Genomic DNA, 24,463 nt, shown 5'->3' with positions numbered 1-24,463 from the left:
ATAATGGCTGATTAGCAGACTCAAGCCACAGCACTAAGAAATTTAGAGCACCACGTGGGCCAACTTGCCAGAGCCCAAAATACCAGACCAGCAGGGGCTCTTCCTAGTGATACTAAGCCCAATCCTAAAGCTCAAGTCAATGCGGTTACCTTGAGAAATGGAAGAGCATTAGAAGAAGTTCCAAAGAAAAAGAAGAATACAGCTCATCCTGAAGGAGAATTAGTTCCCAAGCCAGTTGAGGGGAATGAGAAAGATGACAAGGTACCTGAGCCAGTAATTGAGACTAGGCCACCACCTCCGTTTCCACAAAGACTGCATAAGCAAAAAGATGATGCTAAGTACAAGAACTTCCTAGATATTTTGAGCCAAGTGAGTGTGAATTTGCCTTTGGTAGAATTTTGCAGGAAGTGCCTAAGTATGAAAGGTACCTCAGAGATATTGTGGCAAACAAACGAAGACATGCAGAGTTCGAAACAGTTGCACTTACTGAAGAGTGCAGTGCCAGAGTTCAGAGTAAACTTCCTCCTAAGTTGAAGGATCCCGGGAGTTTCACAATTCCTTTGTCTCTTGGAAAACAAGAAGTTGGTAGAGCCCTGTGTGATTTAGGGGCTAGTATAAATTTGATGCCATACTCTTTGTTCAAACAACTTGGATTGGGGGCGCTCAGACCTACTACAATCACTTTACAGTTAGCAGATAGGTCACTAGTCATGCCAGAAGGAATTATTGAGGATGTGTTAGTTCAAGTGGGAAAGTTTATTCTTCCTGCTGATTTTATTGTTCTTGATTACGAGGCGGATGAGGAAGTGCCCATTATTTTGGGGCGACCATTCTTGGCTACTGGTGGAGCAATTATTGATGTGAGGGTAGACAAGTTAAAAATGAGAGTTGACGATGAGGAGGTCACTTTTAATGTGTACAAGGCACTTAAGCTCCCTAAGCATTATGAGGACTTGTGCATGATTACTGTGGTAGAATCGAAGGGGATAGAGCAGAGTCCTTATGTGAATTGTAGTGATCCAGATGGGACAACTGAGTTAGAGGAGGTAGTGTTGCAAGCTGAGTGTGTAAATACGATTGCGAAAAGAGCTAGAGATGAAAGAGGAGACCTTCCGAGAGTGTGAAAAAAGGCTAGACTTTATGGGAGAAAGAAGAAGAGAAAGTGCCCAGCCTGAGCAGAGTAGCAGAGTCGTGCCACGACTATAAATAAGGCGCTTGTTGGGAGGCAATCCAACATGTATATCTTTTAGTTATTGATTATTTATTTTTTTTAGTGTCAAGTTTTGTGTTGTTTTTTATTTATTTTGCAGAGTAGGGGAAGTCTGAGTACCCAAGGATGAAGCTGAGGAGCATGTTTGAGCTTAAGTGTGAGGTCGTCCCAACCCTTAATATTGAGGATCATGTCCGAGCTAGGCCCGAGAGGGTCTCAGGGAGTATTTCTCACCCTTGTTTTAATACTGTTCTATGTAATCATGCATCGAGGACTATGCATAATATAAGTGTGGGGTGGGGAAACTACTTTCTGAAGTGTAATTGTATAAAACTACATTTTTTTTTGTGTTTTTCTTTTAGAACTCGTAGTAGACATAGTCTAGGTTTTAAAAAAAAACGAAGAAAAAAAAATTGTGAAAAAGTTCAGACTTTTCCCGACGATGGATCTTTTGGACAATTTCTTGAGGGATAAAAGTCCGATTAAAAAATACCAAAAAGATTTTTTTTAGAATAGTTATGTAGTATTCCTTGGTTTTTCTTTGGGCACCGGTTCTTTTCCAAGGATGTAGCTCGAACCCGGTACTTTAATTTCTTTTTAGGAGTAGTTTAGGAAGAAACTGAGTCGTTCAAAGATACTCATTGACATGGTTGATGCTGGCACATTAGGCTATGACATACATTCTGTTTTCCCGTGTATTTGGTTTGAATTGTGAAGCCTAAGTAAAGTAAATAGCCTATTTTGTGATGCCTTTTCTCAGCTTTTTGACTTGTAGGCTACATAGTGCAAGGTTGCTTAATTTTCTCATTTAATTGTGCTTGCTTGACTTGAGAGTTGAACAGAACCGTCTTGATTGAGTCATGTGCATCGTGTGTGTGAGGATTTGTGATTTTCTATGTGTTGGCCCAAGTTCAGATGAAGTTTTGAAGATTGACAAATGAACTCAGTCATGGACCAGGTTCATCATGTGAGACACAGTGGTTATCTACTTATACATGCGGGATGCACGTGAAGAAGATAAGTCTCAAGGATCAAACAGTAATATCTTCTTAATTGATCGAAAAGGTTGCATAAAGGATGAGGAGATGAAGTCTCCTAATGTGAAGAGAACTTAATCCGGATCAAGGATAAGGGTTGGAGTTTATATTGTTGTAGGACTCAAATTCGACAAAGGATCAGCAATTGAGTCTCAATCAAACTCTGATTACTAACTCATTAAATAACAATGATTGTTCTCTTTTACAGGTGTTGCACAAACGCAGAAGTAAAACTAAATTGAGAGCAAAAGAGCGAGGCAATTTTGCAAGCAATTTGTGTGAAATTCAAGTGTGCATTCCTGAAGCTACTTGGACAAGATAGAAGAACCAATTCTATTATGTTTATTCTTATTCTAGTTCAATTGTAGTAGGTGGTTTAAAGTTGTACCTTTCCAGCTTTCATAGAAGCAATTGTATTAGGTACTTTGAGTATTCAAGTTAGAGTTAACTTGAAGGTGTCGCAGCAGTTGAGGCTGTGTGCCACACTGGGATTAGCGTTTAATCCTTAGGTTTACAAGAGTTTTATAAATGCTATTTTTGGCTCAGTGATTTTAGTGGAAGTTTGGGAAAATCCTACTGAGTAGTAGGTCGTGGTTTTTTCACCTTTTGAGCCAGGTGTTTTTCACGTAAAAATCTCTGAGTTCTTTATTTTATGCACTTTTAATTCCGCAAACAGTAGTAGTAAGTACACCTAGAAGAACCAGGTTTTTCTAGAGCGAAAATTGGGTACCACACAAATCACCCCCCCTCCTCTTGTGTGGTATTGATGTTTAGAACATCAATTGGTATCAGAGCAGGTTATCCTTGAAGAGGCTAACACCTTAGGAAAAGATCAACATGAGTGCACCACCTGGGAACTGGGAAAGGCAATCCACTGCTAGACCTCCACTTTTCAATGGTCAGTACTATTCTTGGTGGAAGAACATGATGAGAGATCACATCATAGGGGAAGACTATGAACTTTGGGACATAGTCACTGATGGTCCCCTAGCAACCACAAAGAAGAATGCTGAAGGAGTTGATGTGCCAAAGAAAAGGGCTGACTGTACTGCTGAAGATCTGAGAAAGTGGGAGAAAAATGGTAAGGCCAAGAAATGGCTGGTGTGTGGACTAGGTCCAGATGAGTACAGTAGGATCTTGTACTACTGCTAAGGAGATATGGGACACTTTGCAAGTGGCCCATGAAGGAACACCTCAAGTGAAAAGATCAAGAGGAACATTGATGTATTCTCAATATGAGAATTTTACTATGAAGGAAGGAGAAACTGTCCAGGAGATGTATACTAGGTTCACTACGCTGACAAATGAACTTAAGTCTCTTGGAAGGGTTATTCTTGAAGAAGACAAGGTTGGGAAAATTCTGACAAGGGTACTGCCAGTCACATGGGAAAGCAAAATCACTGCTATTCAGGAATCCAAGAATATTGCTACTCTCAGACTGGATGAACTGATTGGAAATCTGACTGCTTATGAAATGAGAAGGCAAACCATGAAGATGGATACACCCAAGAAGGAGAGAAGCTTAGCTCTCAGAATTGCTGAAGGTTCAGATCTGGAAGATGATGAGATGGCTATGATCTTAGGGATTTCAAAAAGTACCTGATAAGAGGAAAGGGTTCTTCAAGAGGTACAACCTTCAACAAAACAAGAGCTCGTGAGAAACAGACCAATGAGGGTTGCTACAAGTGTGGTAAGACTGATCACATGATAAAAAACTGCCCTCAATGGGAAATTGAGTGGAAGAAAGAAAGAGCTGAACGAAGGAACAGGAAGAAGGAACAGGTTCAACCTAAAAGAAACAAAGGTTCAACCAAGGCTATGGTTGCTGTTTGGGGAGAAGCCTCAGATGAAGACTCAGAAGGTGAAGCTGAAGAAGCGCAAGCACTGATGGCCCTCGGAGAATCAGATGATGAAAAAGAGGTAAGTATTCTTCATCTCAAAGACAAGATTAAATTCTTGTCTAAAGAAAGGTTGGCTGAGCTATTACTAGACTTCATTGATGAGTCTGAGATAACTAATAATGAGAAGGAAGTTCTGTATAGGGAATGTGTGATCCTAAAAGCAAAATGCAAAAGTCTAGAGTCTAGGGAAAATGAGAGTGATAACAAAAATGCTGAGTTGAAGAACCAGGTTCTTGAACTTGACAACAGTGTCCGAAAACTTAAAACTGAAATTAGGAACAGGAAAGAAGAAAGCTGATTACACATATCTCACTCTAGAGGAAAATTTGGGAAAAATGAAAGATGAATTGTATAAGAAAGATGAATTCATCAAAGTCTTAAAGGAAGATCTAGGAAAGGTGAAACATGAACTAGACAGAACTTGCAAGTGGAACAAAGCTTCTGATGTACTCTCCTGGCTGCAAGAGCATCACAGTAGCAACAAAAGAGGACTTGGCTATGGGACTCAAGCTCCAAAATGAGATCCTAAAAGCAAGTACCTCACACTCCCTGCAAATAAAATCTGCACACACTGGGGTAAGACTGGCCATTACAAATATGAATGTAATGCAAAAGAAAAAGCCCGTCAAAAGAACAAAACTTTTGTTCAAGAAAAAGTAAGCTGCCTGGATGGGCAAAAAGGAATTTGAATCACCTTTTTGCTTATAGAAAGGGACCCAAACTAGTTTGGGTTCCTAAGACTAACCCCTAATTTCCTTTTGCAGGTCCAAGTGAAAGGGAGGAGCCAAATATGGTATATGGATAGTGGCTTTCAAAACAAATGACTGGGGACAAGACCAGTTCCTTGCACTTGAGGACTTAAAAGGAGGTAATGTCTCCTTTGGTAATGGAAAGAAAGGTGAGATCATTGGGGTTGGAAAGGTAGGCAAAACAGATTCTCATTCCATAGAGAATGTCTACCTGATAGATGGCTTGAAATATAGCCTAATAAGTGTGTCACAATTGTGTGACAGAGGTAACCTTGTGGCTTTTACCTCCACCAAATGCTTTGTGATTAACCTTATCACTGACAAGATTGTTTTGCAGGGAAAAAGAGTTAACACTATTTAAATTGTAGATTTGTCCACTCTTTCAGAAAATTAACTCACTTGTTTAAGTGTGTTGGTTAATGATCCCCTCCTATGGCACAAAAGACTTGGTCATGCAAGTCTAAATCAGCTCAACAAATTATTCTCTAAAGACTTGGTGATAGGGCTACCTAATATCAAGTTCAAGGAAGACAAAGTTTGTGAGGCATGTGCAAGGGGGAAGCAGATAAGGTTATCCTTCAAAAGCAAGAAAATGGTACGTACAACCAAGTCGTTGGAACTGGTCCATATGGATCTATGTGGTCCAATGAGAACCATGAGCAGAGGTGGAAAGAAATAAGTAATGGTGCTAGTTGATGATTATTCTAGATTTACCTGGGTTCTATTTCTAACCTCCAAAGATGAAGCATTTGACATGTTCTCTGCATTTGTTAGAAAAACTCAGAAACAATTAGGAAATCAACTTGCCTCCATTAGGTCTGATCATGTTTGAAAATTCCAAGTTTGCTGAGTTCTGTGATGAAAATGGTATAGATCATAACTTCTCTGCCCCTAGGACCCCTCAACAAAATGGAGTAGTTGAAAGAAAGAATAGAACCCTTGAGGATATGGCTAGAACCATGCTACTTTCTAGTAAATTGCCTCACAGCTTCTGGGCAGAGGCTGTAAACACTGCATGTTACATAATAAATAGATGCATGACCAGACCTCTGGTAGAGAAGACTCCCTATGAGTTACTTAAAGGGAGAAAACCAAACATATCCCATCTTAGGTCATTTGGTTGCAAGTGCTATGTGCACAATAATGGAAAAGACTCCCTAGGAAAGTTTGATCCCAAAAGTGATGAGGGAGTATTCTTGGGCTATTCTTCACATAGCAAAGCATATAAAGTGTTTAATAAAAGAACTTTGTGTGTAGAAGAAGGTGTGCATGTAGTATTTGATGAAACTAACATTCTTTCTGAGAGACAGGAACATGAAGATGAAGCCATTGGATTGGTAAAAGACTTGACTGAAGCATCAGCTCAGGTCAAAGTGGCATCAACAGAAGGAACAGGTGATGGAACAGGCTCTTCCATACAGGGCAACCTGACAGGGGGAAGAAATCAAAGTGGAATTGAAATAAATTCCTTGAAGGAACCTGTTCATGATCCTGTTCTTCAGCAAATGGCAGAAACATCTAGCGGAAGCCAGTTGGTTGTGAAACCTCACAAGTATCAAAGTTCTCATCCCATTGAGAACATTCTCACTGATCCAACATCTGGAGTTAAAGCCAGACCACAATTAAAGAATCTGTGTGCTTTTGATGCTTTTCTATCTATCATTGAACCTAAAAATGTTGTTGAGGCTTTGCAGGATGCAGATTGGGTGAATGCAATGCAGGATGAGCTCAACCAGTTTGAAAGGAGTCAAGTTTGGCACCTAGTACCAAGACCCAAGGACAGATCAATCATTGGTACAAAAGGGGTCTTCAGGAACAAAATTGATGAAGATAGAACAGTTACAAGGAACAAGGCAAGATTGGTGGTCCAAGGTTACAGCCAGGAGGAGGGCATAGACTATGATGAGACTTTTGCTCCAGTTGCAAGACTAGAGGCAATCAGACTTCTCATAGCCTTTGCAACACATATGGAATTCATTCTTCATCAGATGGATGTCAAAAGTGCCTTCCTATATGGCTACCTAAAAGAAGAAGTGTTTGTGAAACAACCTCCAGGGTTTGAGAGTAAGGAATGTCCTGAGCATGTGTGCAAGCTGGACAAGGCTCTCTATGGACTCAAGCAGGCCCCAAGAGCATGGTATGAACGACTGTCAAAATTCCTGCTGGAGCATGGTTACAAGAGAGGTAAAATAGGTAGTACCTTATTCTTAAGGAAAAAGGTAAGGATCTCCTTATTGTGCAAATTTATGTTGATGACATAATCTTTGGGGCCACCACTGACAAGCTAAGTAAGGACTTTGCAAAATTAATGGGGAGTCAGTTTGAAATGAGCATGATGGGTGAGCTTAATTTCTTCTTAGGCTTACAGATCAAACAAAGTCCAAATAGAACCATGATCCATCAACAGAAGTATACAAAAGAGCTAATCAAAAAGTTTAAAATGGAGGAATCTAAAGAAATAGACACACCCATTGCAACTGCCACTAAATTAGATGTTGATGAACCTGGTTCATAAGTTGATCAAAAGTTGTATAGGGGTATGATTGGTTCACTCTTGTATCTCACTGCTAGCAGACCTGACATTGTTTTCAGTGTAGGACTTTGTGCTCGTTTTCTGGCAAATCCAAAAGAGTCTCACTTGACTGCTGTCAAGAGGATACTGAGATATCTAAAAGGAACCACTGATCTGTGCCTTTGGTATCCTAAAGGTAGTAATTTTGATCTAGTAGGATATGCTGATGCTGCTTATGCAGGTTTCCTAGTGGATAGAAAGAGCACCTCAGATATGACACACTTCTTTGGTTCATGTCTTGTGTCATGGGCTACCAAAAAGCAAAACTCTGTGGCCCTATCTACTGCTGAAGCTGAGTATGTTGCTGCCGCTTCTTTTTGTGCTCAATTACTATGGATCAAATAACAGCTGGTAGATTTTGGAATTGAAGTGGGATGTATTCCAATATTCTGTGATAACACTAGTGCTATAAGTATGACAAAGAACCCTGTTCATCATAAGAGGACTAAGCACATAGATGTTAGACACCACTTCTTGAACATGGTTCCTCTGTCACTGACAAAAATCAAGAAACCCCTGGTGAGGTAAATACTTGTTTCGTATTCTCTGATGTAGTTGAAAAGGTTGAAAATAGGTTTGTCTTGGTTGGTCCTGTCAAGGATGTACAGGGTGCTGATTCTAATAGAAGAGGGGGTAAAAATAAAGAAAAAGAGAGAGAGGGACACAGTGGTAATGTGAGGGGAAATAATAAAGAAAAATTATTGGCTATTTGTGGGAATGTTGAAGAGAGTGGTAACACTCAGGGGAAATACTTATGGGGAGGCGAATGAAGGACTAGTAAATTTAAGCAAGCATCAAGATGAACCTGGTGCATCTGCTGAGGAAACTTTGGCAGAACTTCTGAAGAAGGTTGGGGCCAGTTATGATCCAAAGAAGCGCAAGGCTTCCACACAAAAGGCTCCAACTGCTTCCAAGCCAACAAAGAAAAGTAAATTGTCATCTCCAAAGCCTATTGTCCCTTCAGTACCTAAGAGAAGAGCTACCAGGAGTAGGGTCAAGCAAAGTAAAGCAAAATTACAGAAAGCTCTGGATGAGCGCAGGAAGAAAAAGAGGGAAAAAGGAAAGGCTAAGGTTGTGGAGAGTTCTGAGGTTGCAGAAGAAGAAGAAGAGGAGATGGAACTGGTCCATCAGGAAAGAGAAACAACTGAAGAGGTTCCCACACCCAAACCAAAAAGTTCCAAGACTTCTTCCAAGAAGTCTTCCTCAGAACCTGTACCTGCTGAATCTTCTTTAGCCAAAAGAACTAGGTCTGCTGTGAAGGGTAAACAAAAGAAAATTGTTGAAGAAGATGTAGGGTGGAGTGGTGGTGAAGAAGAGGAGGAATCTGAGAAAGATCAAGATAGGTTTGCCATCTTTGGCAGAAGGAAAATTTTGAAAGGAAGGTTGTTGAAAGACCCGGATGAGCCAGGTATGAGAAGATTGATGGATGCTCTTACTGCACAAGGGTGGAAGGACATGGTCCTTGACATGGATAGAAGGCTGGCTAGAAATGAGTTGATAGAGTTTATGGCCAATGCTACTGTGAAAAATGGGGTAGTCTCCAGCCTGATGAAGGGTGTAAAAGTGGAGTTTGATACAATCAAACTGGGTGAGATTCTGGACATACCAAGTGAAGGGTATGATGATTATAGAAGGCAAAGGTGGCCATGTCTGCCATGTCTGGAATCTCTCCCCACTGCTCACCAAATCACTACAAATTTTTGTAAAGCTGCAAATGCTGAAGATGTACCTGAAGCCAGATTTATTCAGAAGAGTGAGATGAGACCTGAGCACAAGGTCTTGTTTGAATTTGTTAACAAATGCGTGCTGCCTAGACAGGAGAGGAGGCATACTGCCAACTATATGGACCTGGTGCTTATGAAATGTCTTGTGAGAGGAAAGCAGATAAATTGGCCTGCTTTTATTGTCAAACTACCGGACAGGGTCATTAATGGCTCCAAGGCACATGCAACTCCATATGGGTTCATACTGACTACTGTGCTGGACAGGCTTAGGGTGCCTTTGAAGAAATTGGAGATGCCATCAAGCAAGGAGCCTTTTGGTGTTAGGACTTTATTGGCTTGTGACTATCCTGTAAATGCCACCCCAGTTGAACCTGGTTCATGTCTGAAGACACCGGTGAATAGCAATGCTAGGAATTTGGTTCAAGAGTGTGGGACTAAGGATGCTGAAATTGCTGGCTTCAGGCTCGTGTTGCTAATTTGGAAGCTGAAAGAGATAGCCTTCGAGCTAAGCTAGCAAAAGAAAAGGAGAAAAGTGAAGGCATGCTTAAGAATATGCTCAACCTTCTCCAAACCCAGCCCTCTAGTTCCTCCAAGCCTTAGGTCCTCCAGTTCTTGTTTTTGAACCTATCTAGAACCCCTAGTGACCCAGATTCAGGACTTTTTCTGTTTTTGTTGCTCATGTTTGGAAGTTTTTCTTCCTATTTGTGGTCTGTTTGTGGAAACATATCCTAATCAATGACAATTTTCTTTTTCTCTTGTTCTATGAAGATTCTACTCTTAATAGTTAATTTTGTTTGTTGGTTGTTGATTAATTTAACCATGTTTTCACTTGCAGTTGCCCCAGTGGCTATGAGTAATTATTACAATCTGGGATTCACATTATTTGCAACTTTTCGATGATGCCAAAAGGGAGAAGAGATATTGTGCTTTACTTGTTATTCTGAATAATGTGATATTTATAACCTGATTAAACCTGGTCCTTGATGATAAGTTAAAATTTCTAAGTTAAAGTGTTGATGATTAAACTGAGTTCCACAGGTTCTCTGATTAGTAAAAGAACAGAGTTTGTCATCATAAAAAACGGGGAATTTGTTGGCCCAAGTTCAGGTGAAGTTTTGAAGAATGACAAATGATCTCAGTCATGGACCAGGTCCATCAAGTGAGACACAGTGTTTATCAACCTATACATGTGAGATACACGTGAAGGAGATAAGTCTCAAGGATAAAGCAGCAATATCTCCTGAACTGATCGAAAAGGTTGCATATTGGATGAGGAAACAAAACTATCCTCATGGGAGGAGGACACAATCCGGATAAAGGATAGGGTTGGAGTTTGTAATGTTCAAAGACTCAACTTCGATGGAAGATCAGCAATTGAGTCTCAATCAAACTCTGATTACTAACTCATTAAATAACAGTAATTGTTCTCTTTTACAGGTATTGCACAAACGCAGAAGTGAAACTAAATTGAGAGCAAAAGAGCGAGGCAATTTTGCAAGCAATTTATGTGAGATTAAAGTGTGCATTCCTGAAGCTACTTGGACAAGATAGAAGAACCAATTTCATTGTGTTTATTCTTATTCTAGTTCAATTGTAGTAGGTGGTTTAATGTTGTACCTTTCCAGCTTTTGTAGAAGCAATTGTAATAGGTACTTTGAGTATTCAAGTTATAGGCTAACTTGAAAGTGTCGCAACAGTTGAGGTTGTGTGCCACACTTGGATTAGAGTTTAATCCTTAGGTTTACAAGAGTTTTGTAAATGCTGTTTTGGCTCAGTAATTTTAGTGGAAGTTTGGGAAAATCCTACTGAGTAGTAGGTCGTAGTTTTTTCACCTTTTGAGCCGGGTGTTTTCCACGTAGAAATCTCTGTGTTCTTTATTTTATGTACTCTTAATTCCGCAAACAGTAGTAGTAAGTACACCTAGAAGAACCAGGTTCTTCTAGCGAAAATTGGATACCACACAAATCACCCCCCCATCTTGTGTAGTATTGACGTTTAGAACATCAGTGACACCCCGATGTCGGGCTTTATTTATTTCTGCACTTGTTTTATTTCGCTAAATCTATACTTGTTGGGGGTTTATCCGTTTAGATGACTTAAATAGACTTATTAAACTGTTAAAAACTGAGTTTGGGAATTGTGTCGGCTGGCCTTGTCTTCACGAGAGGCGCCATCACGACCTGGCCCAGTTTGGGGTCGTGACAAGTTGGTATCAGAGCCTAGGTTACATAGGTCTCACAAGTCATGAGCAGGTTTAGTAGAGTCTCGCGGATCGGTACGGAGACGTCAGATGTGCATCGATGGATTGTGATTCCCTAGGTGAGGGGCGATATGTAATCTCTGTGTGTTGATATTGGGCCAGTCTGGAGGACTTGAGGCAGAATTTTTGCCTATAGCTTGAGCACTGAGTTGCTGATTGTGTGAGCACGTTTTTTCGAACTTATATCTTCGGTAGTGTCCCTATTAGGGGAAGTGACGGCTGGATGGCTATGTGATGAGTATGTTATGACTGCGACATGTATCCATATGATTTAGAAGCAACAAGAAGGGTCCGCTGGAGGATAGAAGAACTATCAGGTGCTTGATTTCCACCTTGATTTGAGGTATAGCCTCGAGCTATGGGCGTGTGAAGAATCTTTTCATGTTTCCTAGTTAGGAGTGAAGTAAATTTCATGATTGCGGTATGAGTTCAGACTCAGGAAGACTAAGTGACTGCGTGATGTTTATGACGGTGGAAGGTATACAGAAATATTAGTTGGAGGCAAAACAGGTGGGTTATCTCCTGCGGAGCATTCTGAGGTTGTGTGATCCTTATGTTGTCTGTTAGAAAAACTCATTTACAAGTGAAATATATGTATTGAAATTTAATTTGGGTCGCTTAAGAGAGTGGGCTTGACTGTTGCAAGGATGAATGCGAGATTTGCAGAAGATTTAAAGTACCAGATGGTATGTGTTTCATGAGCTTATGAAGGATTGAGTTTAATCTCACTATTGTATTATGACGGCAATAGAGTATATGCATTATGAGTTATTGTGTATGTTTTGGTCTATGGCATTGAGCCAAGTAGGGGAGTCTGCTATTGATTTGGCGATTGCACGGTTAGGTGCTATGTTGGTTCCAGATTGAGGCGTGCTAGTGAGACGGTTATGGCTTACGGAGATTGAGACCGAGGATGGCTCGAGTAAAGGAAAATTTTGACAAAGGTTATGTCATGCTTCATAGGTGTATGAGAATCACGGAATGTCTTGAGTTGTTGTTGGTAATGGATGCTTGGTTCATAGATCAGGGAGTTGCTTTGTTGTTCTAGGATGAGGTTACACTCTACGGTGTCGGAGTGCTAATTAGGCACAGGTTGTTCGGTTCGTTTGATCAGGCTAATTGCAGTTTGAGTAGAGTGAACGACTCTCGAGAACGGTTCTAATGTGTTCAAGATTCTACATGTAACACTTGGGTATTTTAAAGTTGTATATGTGGTTAGGAACTGAGTTTTCATTAGAAGATGTCAAGACTTGTGGTATTTCTATATCAATTATGGGATTCTATATATCAGCATCAGGAAGGTGAAGGTAATGGCTTTGGATTCGTAGGAAGTCTCTTCAGGGTAAGCATTTTGAATGTGGTGTTGTTGGGAATATCTAGAGAGTGTTCAGCGGCTTATGGACCGTAGGACGGTGTGTCTTTATGCTTGGGTCTCGTGTGATAAGTCTGGGTTGAGGAATTGTGATATTATAGGAAGGAGTATCAAGTTGAAGGTAAATCATGAGGGAACTCTGATAGATGGGATAGCTTGGTAGTAGGCCGAGTCAGTATGGTAAGGATATGATTAGTTCTTGGATGCTTACGAGGTAATGAGTTTCTACAGGTGTTTTGCGATAATTCTTTTGGGTTTTAGTGACCTGCGTAGCTCGGTTGAGTTAGAAGGATTCAGTCCTGATGATTTAGTGTTGTGCAAATGGAATTCGGAGAGCTCTAGATGGTTTCCACCACAGATAGAGAGGTATATTTTCCTATTGGCGTGAGGAGCATGGGATGTATAGTGATTTTCTTCTAGATGGGATCAATGGGAAGTTCTTGGCTAGTAGAGTACATAGTTGCTTGTGGCTCGGAAGGGATATGATGTTCTCGTGGTTATCCTACGATGGTACGGTGTATGCGGTATGTTGTGTAGGATTGAGATTTGCATGTGTAAGGTCACGGTTCAGATGTGAAAGGAAGGTCACAAATTCTTAGATAGCATGGGCAGCTTCAGGTGACTAGATAAATGAGATCACTGATTGGTGTGGCCTGATGAGGGTATACAGTTTAGAAAGGGTGATGTGCTTGAGTCATGGATGCTTTAGTGGTATTGCGGCACTATCTTGTCCGATCATCGGATGATATTCGAGTTTGTTTGGTGGCTCAAAAGAATTATAGGTGTACCTCTCATGAGTCGATTGAGTATTAGAGGTGTACTGTATATTCGAGCGGCGGAATTGGGATCAGATATGGTAATTCGTGTGCTTTATGGACTTGGAGACTAGGAGTTCCCATATACAGGTTAGCTCGTGGTTGTGAACGGCAAAGATGTGGGTAAGTAGTCAGATGATAGCATGTGCTATGATTCAGTCATTGTGAACCTTCGGAGGGTTATTTATCTGTTGTGCGTGACTAGAGTTGATGTGTGGTTCATTGGTAGACCTATATGGATGTGTATTCTGCATCGAGACGGCTTTGTTGACTTCGAGTCGCTATTGGTGAGGGATGTGTTGATTCGATTTTTATTGAGCTATTAGTGTTCTGAGGTGATCTATGGATTATTTTTTTGTGTTGCGAGACGTTATGATTTGTTGGTTATAGGCACAGATGGTGCGGTTCCATTGGGGTTTCATAGTGGAAGTCGAGCGAGAAGAGTACAGGGTATGGATCGGTGGATGGCGTATCGGTTATATCCTTTCGGAGTTATGTGGTATTATGTATTTGCATCACCGTAGGTATGATGATTTGCGTTTGTTCTAGACATCAATTGCGCGTGGTCGTCAATTTTGAGTAGAGTGACTTGAGGTGCTTCATGTGGATCAGTGCCGGAATAGGGTCGCGCATTGCAACGAAGTTATGTGGAGGTATGACCTTGCGGGTTAGATTCGTGTGTTCTGTTTCTATGATGTGAGACGGGTTCTCAGCCTTGTGTTGTGGTGGTACTGGTGAGCTTGCGGTACAACTCTTTCATTTGAGTTATTTTTTTTTTCATGATTTGAGTAAGTTCGGATTGTGGCTTATTGGTGCACGGATTGCACAAGTCATGGCTTTAGTCTGTATTGATGTGTCAATGTCACCAGAATAGTTGTGTTGGATTGGATGAGATCGTCGGGATCTTTAATGACTGCAAACGGACTTGATTTCAGCATGTTAGAAGGATAAATCGAGGTTTGGTGCAGAAATTTGCTATGGTCTTCGCCAAAGGAGAAGTGGCTTCCTGAATGGTTGATCTGAGAAAAACGGTTATGGCTTACTGCGTGTTTCGTTTATCATTGGCAGTATATGAAAGTGTTAGAGTGAGACTTTAGTTGATGAGAGGTTTCCTATCGATATTCGGTTGTTGTGTGCAGCTGCTGTGATTAGAAGTATCGCTGCTAGCATTTGAGTTATGTGGTATATCATGTAATTGCACCGAGGTTGCAGGTATGGGTTGTTACATCTTGTTCGGGCTTAGTCAGAGTATAGATATGAGATTTTGATCTTGTGGATGATTTCAGAAGTGGAAATGTGTTTCTAAGGTTCATGGGCTAGGTTGGACTGTGAAATTTCAGTTTCATTGTGTTATCGGACCTATATGAGATAGGGTGACGTGGGATCACCCGCGGGTATGTTCATGGTAAGGTTATTCAACGATTGGTTGGCTTTCGGAACAACTCTGGGCACGTTCGAGGACGAACGTATGTTTAAGTGGGGGAGGATGTAACGACCCGACCGGTCGTTTCGAGATTTTGCACTTTGTTCGTCAGTTCTCGGTCATGACTGGCCCCGTGGGATGTATTATCACTTATGTAAATCATTGGTTTTGGTTTTCAGGTTAATCGGAATGAATTTGGAAGAACAATTCTCAGTTTGAAGCTTGAAATTTGAAAGGGTTGACCAAGATTTGACTTGTTTGTATATGATCTCGGATCGGAATTTTTATGATTTGGTTAGCTTCGTTAGGTGATTTAGGAATGAGGGGCAGAAACGGAATGCATTTTGGAAGTCCGTGGAAGGTTTAGGCTTGAATTGGCGAAATTGAGATCTTGGCGTTTTCCGGTTGATAGGTGAGATTTTGATATAGGGGTCGGAATGGAATTCCGGAAGTTGCAGTAGCTCCGTTGCGTCAATTTTGACGTGCGTGCAAAATTTCAGGTCATTCGGACGTGGTTCGGTTGGGTTTTTGATCAAAAGCGTAATTTGGAAGTTCTTGAAATTCTTAGGCTTGAATCCGATGCAATTTTGGTGTTTGGATGTTGTTTTGAGCGTTCTGAAAGTTGGAACAAGTTTGAATGAGGTTATGGGATATGTTGGCATGTTTAGTTGAGGTCCCGAGGGCCTCGGGGGAGTTTCATGGTTAATCTAAAGAGTGGTTATGACTTCTTATGCGTTTCATTTATCATTGGTAGTATACGGAAGTGTTGGAATGAGGCTTTATTTGATAAAAGGCTTATTATCGAAATTCGGATGTTTTAAGCAACTGCTGTGATTAGAAGTTATTGCTACAAGTGTTCGAGTTATGTGGTATGTCATGTAATTGCACCTGAGGTTGCAGGTATGGGTTATTACAGCTTGTTCGGGCTTATTCAGAGTATAAATGTGAGATTCTAATCTTGTAGATGATTTCAAAAGTGGAAATGTGGTTCTAAGGTTTATGGGCTAGGTTGGATTGCGAAATTCAGCTACATTGTGTTATCTGACCTATATGAGATAGGGTGACGTGGGATCACCCCCGGGTGTCTGCATGGTAAGGTTATACAGCGACTTGTTGGCTTTTGGAACAACTATGGGCACATTCGAGGACGAACGTATGTTTAAGTGGGGGAGGATGTAATGACCCGACCGATCTTTTTGAGCTTTTGCACTTCGCTCGCCAGTTCTCGGGCATGACTAGCCCCGTGTAATGTACTAGGACTTATGTAAATCGTCGATTTTGGTTTTCAGGATAATCGGAATAAATTTGAATGATCAGTTCTCAGTTTGAAGCTTTAAAATTTGAAAGGTTGACAAAGTTTTGACTTGTTAGTACACGATCTCGGATTGGCATTTTTATGATTTGGTTAGCTCCGTTAGGTGATTTGGGACTTAGGAGCGTGATCGGAATGTGTTTTGGAGGTCCGCAGTAGATTTAGGCTTGAATTGGCGAAATCGGAATTTTGGCGATTTCCAATTGATAGGTGAGATTTTGATATAAGGGTCGTACTGGAATTCTGGAAGTTGGAGTAGGTCCGTTGTGCCATTTGTGACGTGTGTGCAAAATTTCAGGTCATCCGGACGAGGTTTGATAGACTTTTTGATCGAAAGCGGAATTTGGAAGTTTATGGAATTCTTAGGCTTGAATCCGATGTGATCTTGGTGTTTTGATGTTGTATTGAGCATTCCGAAGGTTGGAACAAGTTGGAATGATGATATGGGATATGTTGGCATGTTTGGTTGAGGTCCCGAGGGCCTCGGGTGAGTTTCGGGTGGTTAAACGGATCAAATTCTTGTTTTGAAAGTTGCAGATTTCTTCAGTTCAGTGTTGAAGAGTTTTGCTCTTCGCGTTTGCGAGAGGGTAATCGTGTTCACGAAAAAGAATTTGGCTTCTGGAAGTTTGTTCTTCGCGTTCGCGAAGAAGGAAATCTCGGTTGCATAGGTCTGACTTCGGAGGCTCATATCTCACAATCTATAAGGAAAATTGTTGATCAGTGTTGCAGAGAAATGGCCTTCGCGTTCGCAAGTAGGCCCTCGCGTTCACGAAGGGTTAGCAGGTGAAGACTGGAATTTTAACCTTCGCGTTCGCGAGGGAGGCTCCGTGTTCGCGAAGGGCTGATTGTTTGGGCATCGCGTTCGCGGGTGAATCTACGCGTTCGCGTAGAGTAATTTGGTCAGCTGGGCTTGAGGTATTTTTATTCATCGCGTTCGCGAGTGGTGTAACGCAATCGCGAAGGTTTAGTATGAGGAAGCATCGCGTTCGCGATGGGCACGTCGCGATCGCGAAGAGGAAATTCTGGTCAAAGTTATTTTGTGCTTTGCGAACACAAGGCTTTGACTGCATTCGCGAAGAAGGATTTCAGGCCTGGGCAGAATGTTTAAATAGTCATCTTATCCGCGATTTTGGGTTTTATTTCGACCATTTTTGGTCGTTCCTGGAGCTTTTTGAAGAGGATTGAAGAGGGATTCAAGGGGATCACTTGGAGGTAAGATTTATGGACTTTATACTCGTTTCTTATGTGAATTCTACCTAATTTATCATGGAATTTAAGCCTAGTATTGAAGAGCTAGGGCTTGTAATTCGAGACCTAGAATTTGGGATTTGAGGGGTCATTTGAGGTCCGATTTTGATGTTCTTGGTATGTATAGACTTGTGAGATGATGAGGATTCCATTGATGTTAATTTCGTCGGATTCCGAGACGTGGACCCGGGGGCCGGGTTTGAGCAATTTCGGGATTTTTGATGTAAATTGGATATTTTCGAGTGGGCTTTGTTCCCTTAGCATATTTTCATAGTTATCTACTGATTGTGGCTAGATTTGGAGCATCCGAAGGTCGATTCGTGAGGGCAAAGGCATCACGGGCTAGAGTTTGGACCGGATCGAGGTAAGTAATGATTGTATATACTGTCTTGAGGGTTTGAAACCCCGGATTTCACATCGTTGTGCTACTTTGGGGTGACATACACGTTAGATGACGAGCGTGGAGCCGTGCACCGTTGGGGATTGTGACTTGGTCCGTCCCGTACGACTGTTAAGTCGCGTATCTAATTTGAAATTCTTATGATATTCCATATTTTAGAGATTGATATTATAATTTGGGTTGTATGCCATGTTTGGGGCCTTGTGCCGACTTGTTGAGATCCTTAGGGGCATTTTTACTATTTTTCCTCACTCTATTTGTTTGAAAGCATAACCTCAGTCATGTTTTACTTGATTATTGTTTAAATCTGGTTTTATCACTTTACTTCTTAAAAAAAAGAAATATGAAAAACTATTTAGGCTTAGTTCCCTGATTTACTGATAGACCGAGGATCTAATTGTGAGGTTGATGACTGAGATAGACCGAGGGTCTGATTGTAAGAGTATTGACTGAGATAGACCGAGGATCTGATAGTGAGGTCAATGACTGAGAGAGGTCGAGGGCCTGGATGTGAGGGTTTCATATTTATGGGTCGGGCTGCACGCCACAGCACTATATATATATATATATATATATATATATATATATATATATATATATATATATATATATATACATGTACATGAATGATGTTTTGCCTGAGGGGCTAGTTTATGAACTTACTGTTTTCACTCCTCTTTAAAGTGAGTTTCCATTGAACATGGTGATTTAATTACTGTTTTCACTCATCTTTAGACCGAGCCTCTATTGAAAATGTTGAACAAATGTTTTAAATAATCTTTCATTTAAACTGAAGTTTTTAAGCTACGAAAAGTATTGTGAATTTTCTGTTATGCCCGAGCGGCGATATACGAACTATGTTTCGCCCGAGGGGCCGGTTATGGTTTTCATCTATTTTATTATAAATGGTATTGAACCCCCACTGAAACTGCTGGAAAGCATTTTTTTCAAATGATTTTTACCCAAAAGCTGGATTTTAAATGGGACGATTGACTCGTAGTCTGATTTGGAAGCCTGTTGTGCTTATTGAGTTTATCATAAATGTGGATTCATCGTTTTCCTACTGCTCAGTATTTATTTACTCTTATTACTTACTGGGTTGGAGTACTCACATTACTTCCTGCACCTCGTGTGCAGATTCAGGTATTTCGGAACCCGGTAGCGGGTGTTGATTGCTCGGAGGCGGAGGCATCGGAGTTGGCAAGGTGGTTGCACGACGTTCGCAGCACTGCTTTCCTTCCGTCTCATTTCCATTACTGTATTTAGCAAATTTTTTGACTCTTGCCGTATTCAGACCTTGGTAGATGCTCATGACTAGTGACCCCCTATAAATGACTTAAATAGACTTATTAAACTATTAAAAACTGAGTTTGGGAATTGTGTCGGCTGGCCTTGTCTTCACGAGAGGCGCCATCACGACCTGGCCCAGTTTGGGGTCGTGACAATACATATTTATTCAACATATAAATGCAGTATTTTGTAACTGTTCTAATAAGAAATCATCACGCAGTAATCCAATACACCAACAAATCAATATTTATTATTCCAAAATGTCACCAGAATCTGTGACACATCGTTATTGCAGTAATACAAGTGTAACGACCCGGCCGGTCGCTTTGAGCTTTTGCACTTCGCTCGCCAGTTCTCGGGCATGACTAGCCCAGTGTAATGTACTATGACTTATGTAAATATTCGATTTTGGTTTTCAGGATAATCGGAATAAATTTGAAAGATCAGTTCTCAGTTTGAAGCTTTAAAATTTGAAAGGTTAACCAAGTTATGACTTGTTAGTACATGATCTCGGATTGGAATTTTTATGATGTGGTTATCTCCGTTAGGTGATTTGGGACTTAGGAGCGTGATCGGAATGTGTTTTGGAGGTCCGGAGTAGATTTAGGCTTGAATTGGCGAAATTAGAATTTTGGCGATTTCCGGTTGATAGGTTGTCGATGCCCCCTTTTTCTAAAGGCGAAATCGGTTTTACGACATTTGGGCGGACAACTCTTTTCCCATTGGGAATTGGGTTTGAGATTTAGAAGAGTCGCCACCTAATGATTAAGTGCATTAGGACACTAAGAAATTAAAAGAGAAGAAGAACCAGAAAATGGGTAAGGGCTTGAAATTATCTCAGGGGGAAGGTGTTAGGCACCCCCCAAAATCCACTAGTGTGGTTCCCGGCCATGCTATAATTGTGACTTTAAATATAAACAACAAATAAACATTCAAGACAATTCTCATATAACGACTGTAAGTAGGGGAAGTATAAAAGTTAAATAAACGAGCTGCAATTTGGGACTAGGTGATTTCATAATTTATTTAAAGAATATACAAGTGCAGAAAAATGGGGGTCGAATAATTGATACAATTAATCAAACAAAGGGATGAAACGGGGCGGAAATTTGGGAGAGAAAAACATTACTGGAAATTTAAAGAGATTTTAAATGATTAAAGCAAAGGACGAGGTTTAAAAGAACTGAAAACTAACAGTTTTAAAAATTCTGAAAGAAAGAAGTAAACACATAAAGAGGGAGGGGGTCCTAAGCTTATAAATAACATAGATCACCCAAGCAACACCCGGTAACCAATTATACACGTGGTGTTATTGCGTGATCATCATATCCATGTCTACCCTTACCCACCCCGTTAAGGTACTAAAACACGGAATGGTCTCGTTACTTATTGCTTGCTACTACCCGCCCCAATCCTATCAGTCCCGGAGGCAGTTGGGACTACTAATCCTAGAGGGAAGGGATATTGGCTTTTGAAGTTTAAAAGGACAAAATCTAGTGCGACAAACAAAACACATAAGAGCAGTTAAGGGAAAACACATAGCAGTTAAGGCTCAAATAGGCCTCCTCATTCAAAGCAGAAATTGTTTAGCATGACTTACAAGTACTGGTTAGGTCTTTAATTAAACTTACGTAAAGGGGGTGACTGATTTATTACATATTTTCAGAAAAGAAGTCCGAATTAGGTCTGCCTGCTGGTTGTAATTATTAAAGACTAGTATAATTAATTGATTACCTAATAGTTTGCCTAGGTGAGACCTATAGGTCTGATGTCTAACAAGGTGATACATACTGATTTTAAGGGAGGATTACTGATTTTAGAGATGAACCAATTCCGCAGATGTTAACAATATTATTACCAATTTTAGACATGCTGATGAATCAGATTTAAACGACTGCTCCTATAGGCATGAATTCTAAGCGTTACTGATTTTAAAACAGTTATGCAAGTGCAGGAATCCTATGAGCATGGTATCTAGGATGCAATTGATTATTCCTTAGCCTATGGATTGTTTTGCCTAATGTCATATGCATGTGCAGAAATGCAGAAACTTATAGGCATGGCTTCTATATGTTGAAATACAGAATCTTATAGGCATGGCTTCTGTATGCTCAAATGAAATAAACTATAGGCAGGATCTCTAATATGCAGTATTGAAATAAACTATAGGCAGGATATCTATATGGAAAAAATCTATAGGCAGGATCTCTATATGCAGAAACATAAACAAAGTGTTGTGGTTGCGGAAATAAAGACCTAAAACATGATATCTACCCCATATGCATAACATGAGAGACCTTCCCCCATTTTACTATACACCTTATAAGTATTACAAGATTATTACAACTTGAATGAATCCAGAAAAGTAAATAAAAGTTACATCCGAAATTAAAATTCCAACCAAGGAGAGCCTAATTCAGACTCCTAGTCTGAAACATGAAATAAACCAACTTCCAAAGATCAGATTTCCAAAGCCTTTCTCATCCTTTAGGTGTGTCAAAGTTCCAAGGAGCTTCATGAACTCCAGGCAGTGCTTACACCCAATTACATTTGCAGGATCAGATTATAGTGCAGAGTAGAATGGCCAGCCCTCAAATGTCCACGTTCAAAGGGAACTCAAGGTGCCCAAGGCAAGGCTCATAGGAGGGGGCAGAACTTAGAGTCTAAGAATAAGTGTAAGTGCAATAGAGGGGGAATTAGGGAAAGCCATGACAAACTAGTGGTCATGCCCAACAATTAGGATGCTGGCACACCCCTGACCAGCCTGTCAGCTTGAATTTAGGAGTTAGGACGTATTGAAGGTCAGGTTCAGACCTGGGCAGTAATTTGGATACTGCCAGACCATGAACTTTAACTCAGCACACAAAAGGGAATGGGGGTATGGGGGATTTATAACAAGCAGTAAACATAAAAGGAAGTAATATAATAAACATGAGCAGTAAGGTAGATAGGAATAGAGCAACTGTAAAGTAAACACATAGGGAAAGAGCTGAAATCAAAATTGAGACATACCAGTTTCAGGGAAAACAAATAAGTAAAAAACAGCAGTCTTGAAAAGCCAAGTTGCAAGCAAAGCAGTACAAAAGTCTCAGCAGAGAGTAGAGAGTTTGAAAGAGTATTGTGACTGAAAGTATGTGTGTGAGAGTATGAGTATTGGACTTTAGGATTCAGAAGTTCAAAGTTCTAAAGTTGTAAAGTTTTCAAAGCTTAAAAGCCTGTTCAATGCAGAAGCGTCGAGCCCCTTTTATAGTGCAGCAAATAAGCAAGAAAAAGGTAAGGAAGTAACATTGTAATCAGTCTCCCTTTAGTTAAGGGATTCTGATTTCAAACGGGTAAAAACAATTAAGGAAAGGGGTTTGAAAAATATTTTCCTAGCAGTATAATAAAGGGTAAGTACATAGAAGCTATTTAAGGCAACAAACTAATAGTACACGGTTTGTAAAAAAGAAAAGGGAATCAACCAGTAAAATCAAAATTTCAGACTTTTGCTTGAATGAATCAAGTCAGGAAAGGGGTAAAGAAAGGTTCAACTAGGGAAAATCAGTAACAATCAAGTGAACACAATTAAAGGAATTCGGAATCAATTAGTAGTTGGCAAAACCTTTTTTGAAAGAAGAGTTCTCATATATAAAATACACAAATATGTAAATCAAGAAGGACTGTCAAGTTATTTAGAAGAGAGTTTAATCAAAGAAAAGTTCAGAATCATAAGCAAAGAGATACAGGTTCAATTTGCAGACTCATAGTGGGTCTGAGAGTCCAGGGTCCCAAAGTGGAGCCCTAACTCAAACACAAAATCAAAATCGTCAAGGGAAACCCCCAAATCCTAGGGTTTCACAATTAAGTCAGACGTGGAGGTGAGAAAGCAAGCCATTTGTGTCAGAACCTCAGCAAAACAGATATGATAGCATGCTTGAACGACAAAGGAAGAAAAATCATGAAGAACATATTTGAGAAAACTCAGAACCTAAACAAGTTCAGAAGGGGGAGATAATACAAACTTGAACAAAAGTAGATGAAGCATGTAAGAACATGAATAGAGTCCAGTAAACAAAATCAAATAACTTAACGGTAGACACATATAGTAAAAGAGTAAAGAAAACATAGCAAAGATTAACAGGAGTAACATGTATAGTAGAAAGAAAAGGTAAAAGACAGTACATGGGTAAAATAAAAGAAATCACACGAGCAGGGTATAGACAAACACACATAAAGCAAAGAAGAAGAAAAATCAGAAAGATTTTTTCCAAAGATCCTTTCAGAAACCCTAAAATCGGAGAGAAGCGATTTTGACAAAATTTTTGGGGAAAACACTTTAGATGGCAAGAAAAGCATAGATACAGTATTGATCTAACCAAATAATGGTGAAAGAACCTCGAATAGCTTAGGATTTCGGAGAAACCCTAGAAATGAGAAAGGCTTGGAAACAGGTCCGATCTTGAGTCGGAGAGGTCAAGACTCAGGTTCCTGAGCCTTGAATCTGCAGGAGGATGGCCGGAGAAGCCATGGAATCATAGATCGGAGAAGATCAGAGGGAGAACCATCGAAGTCAGCCTTCCTGACTTCGAACATTCAAGGTCTAATGGTGGAAAGGGTGGGTAGAGACCATCCATGGCCTGGGAAGCCATGGATTCCGGTGAAAATACGGTGAAGGAAGGTGGGAGGAGGCTAGTGTTCCGAAGAACTGATGAGAGGATTTGAGAGTGTTTTGGGATTCCAGGGCGCGGGTCAGGTGAGAATGAGGGGGATTAGGGCAGGTCATTTAGTTTAATTATGGAAGGGTGAGTTTTGGCCGTTGATCTTGAGTGATCAACGGTCCAGATTTAGACGGGTAGGTGGGGAACGGGTTGGGTCGTTTGGAATTGGGTCGTGGGTTGGGTCCGGACTGAAATTGGTCTGATTAATTGGGTAGAATTGGGTCAATTTAGGGAAAATGGGGCTGTAATTGAAATAGAAATGGGGATAAATATTAAATAGCCAATTTTCCCTTTTTATTTATAAAAAATAGTAAAGATGATTTTAAAAGTAAATTAAAAATACTGAAATAATTAATAGTGTATAAATATTAATTTAAAAATACTGGACCTAATTTTACAATTATAAAATGCTATTAATCTTAAAGTAGGCTACAATTGCAATTATATGCATTT

The sequence above is a fragment of the Nicotiana attenuata genome, chromosome 4 (genome assembly GCF_001879085.1).
Source record: "Nicotiana attenuata strain UT chromosome 4, NIATTr2, whole genome shotgun sequence".
Classification (NCBI taxonomy): Eukaryota; Viridiplantae; Streptophyta; class Magnoliopsida; order Solanales; family Solanaceae; genus Nicotiana; species Nicotiana attenuata.
This window is presented reverse-complemented; position numbering follows the sequence as displayed.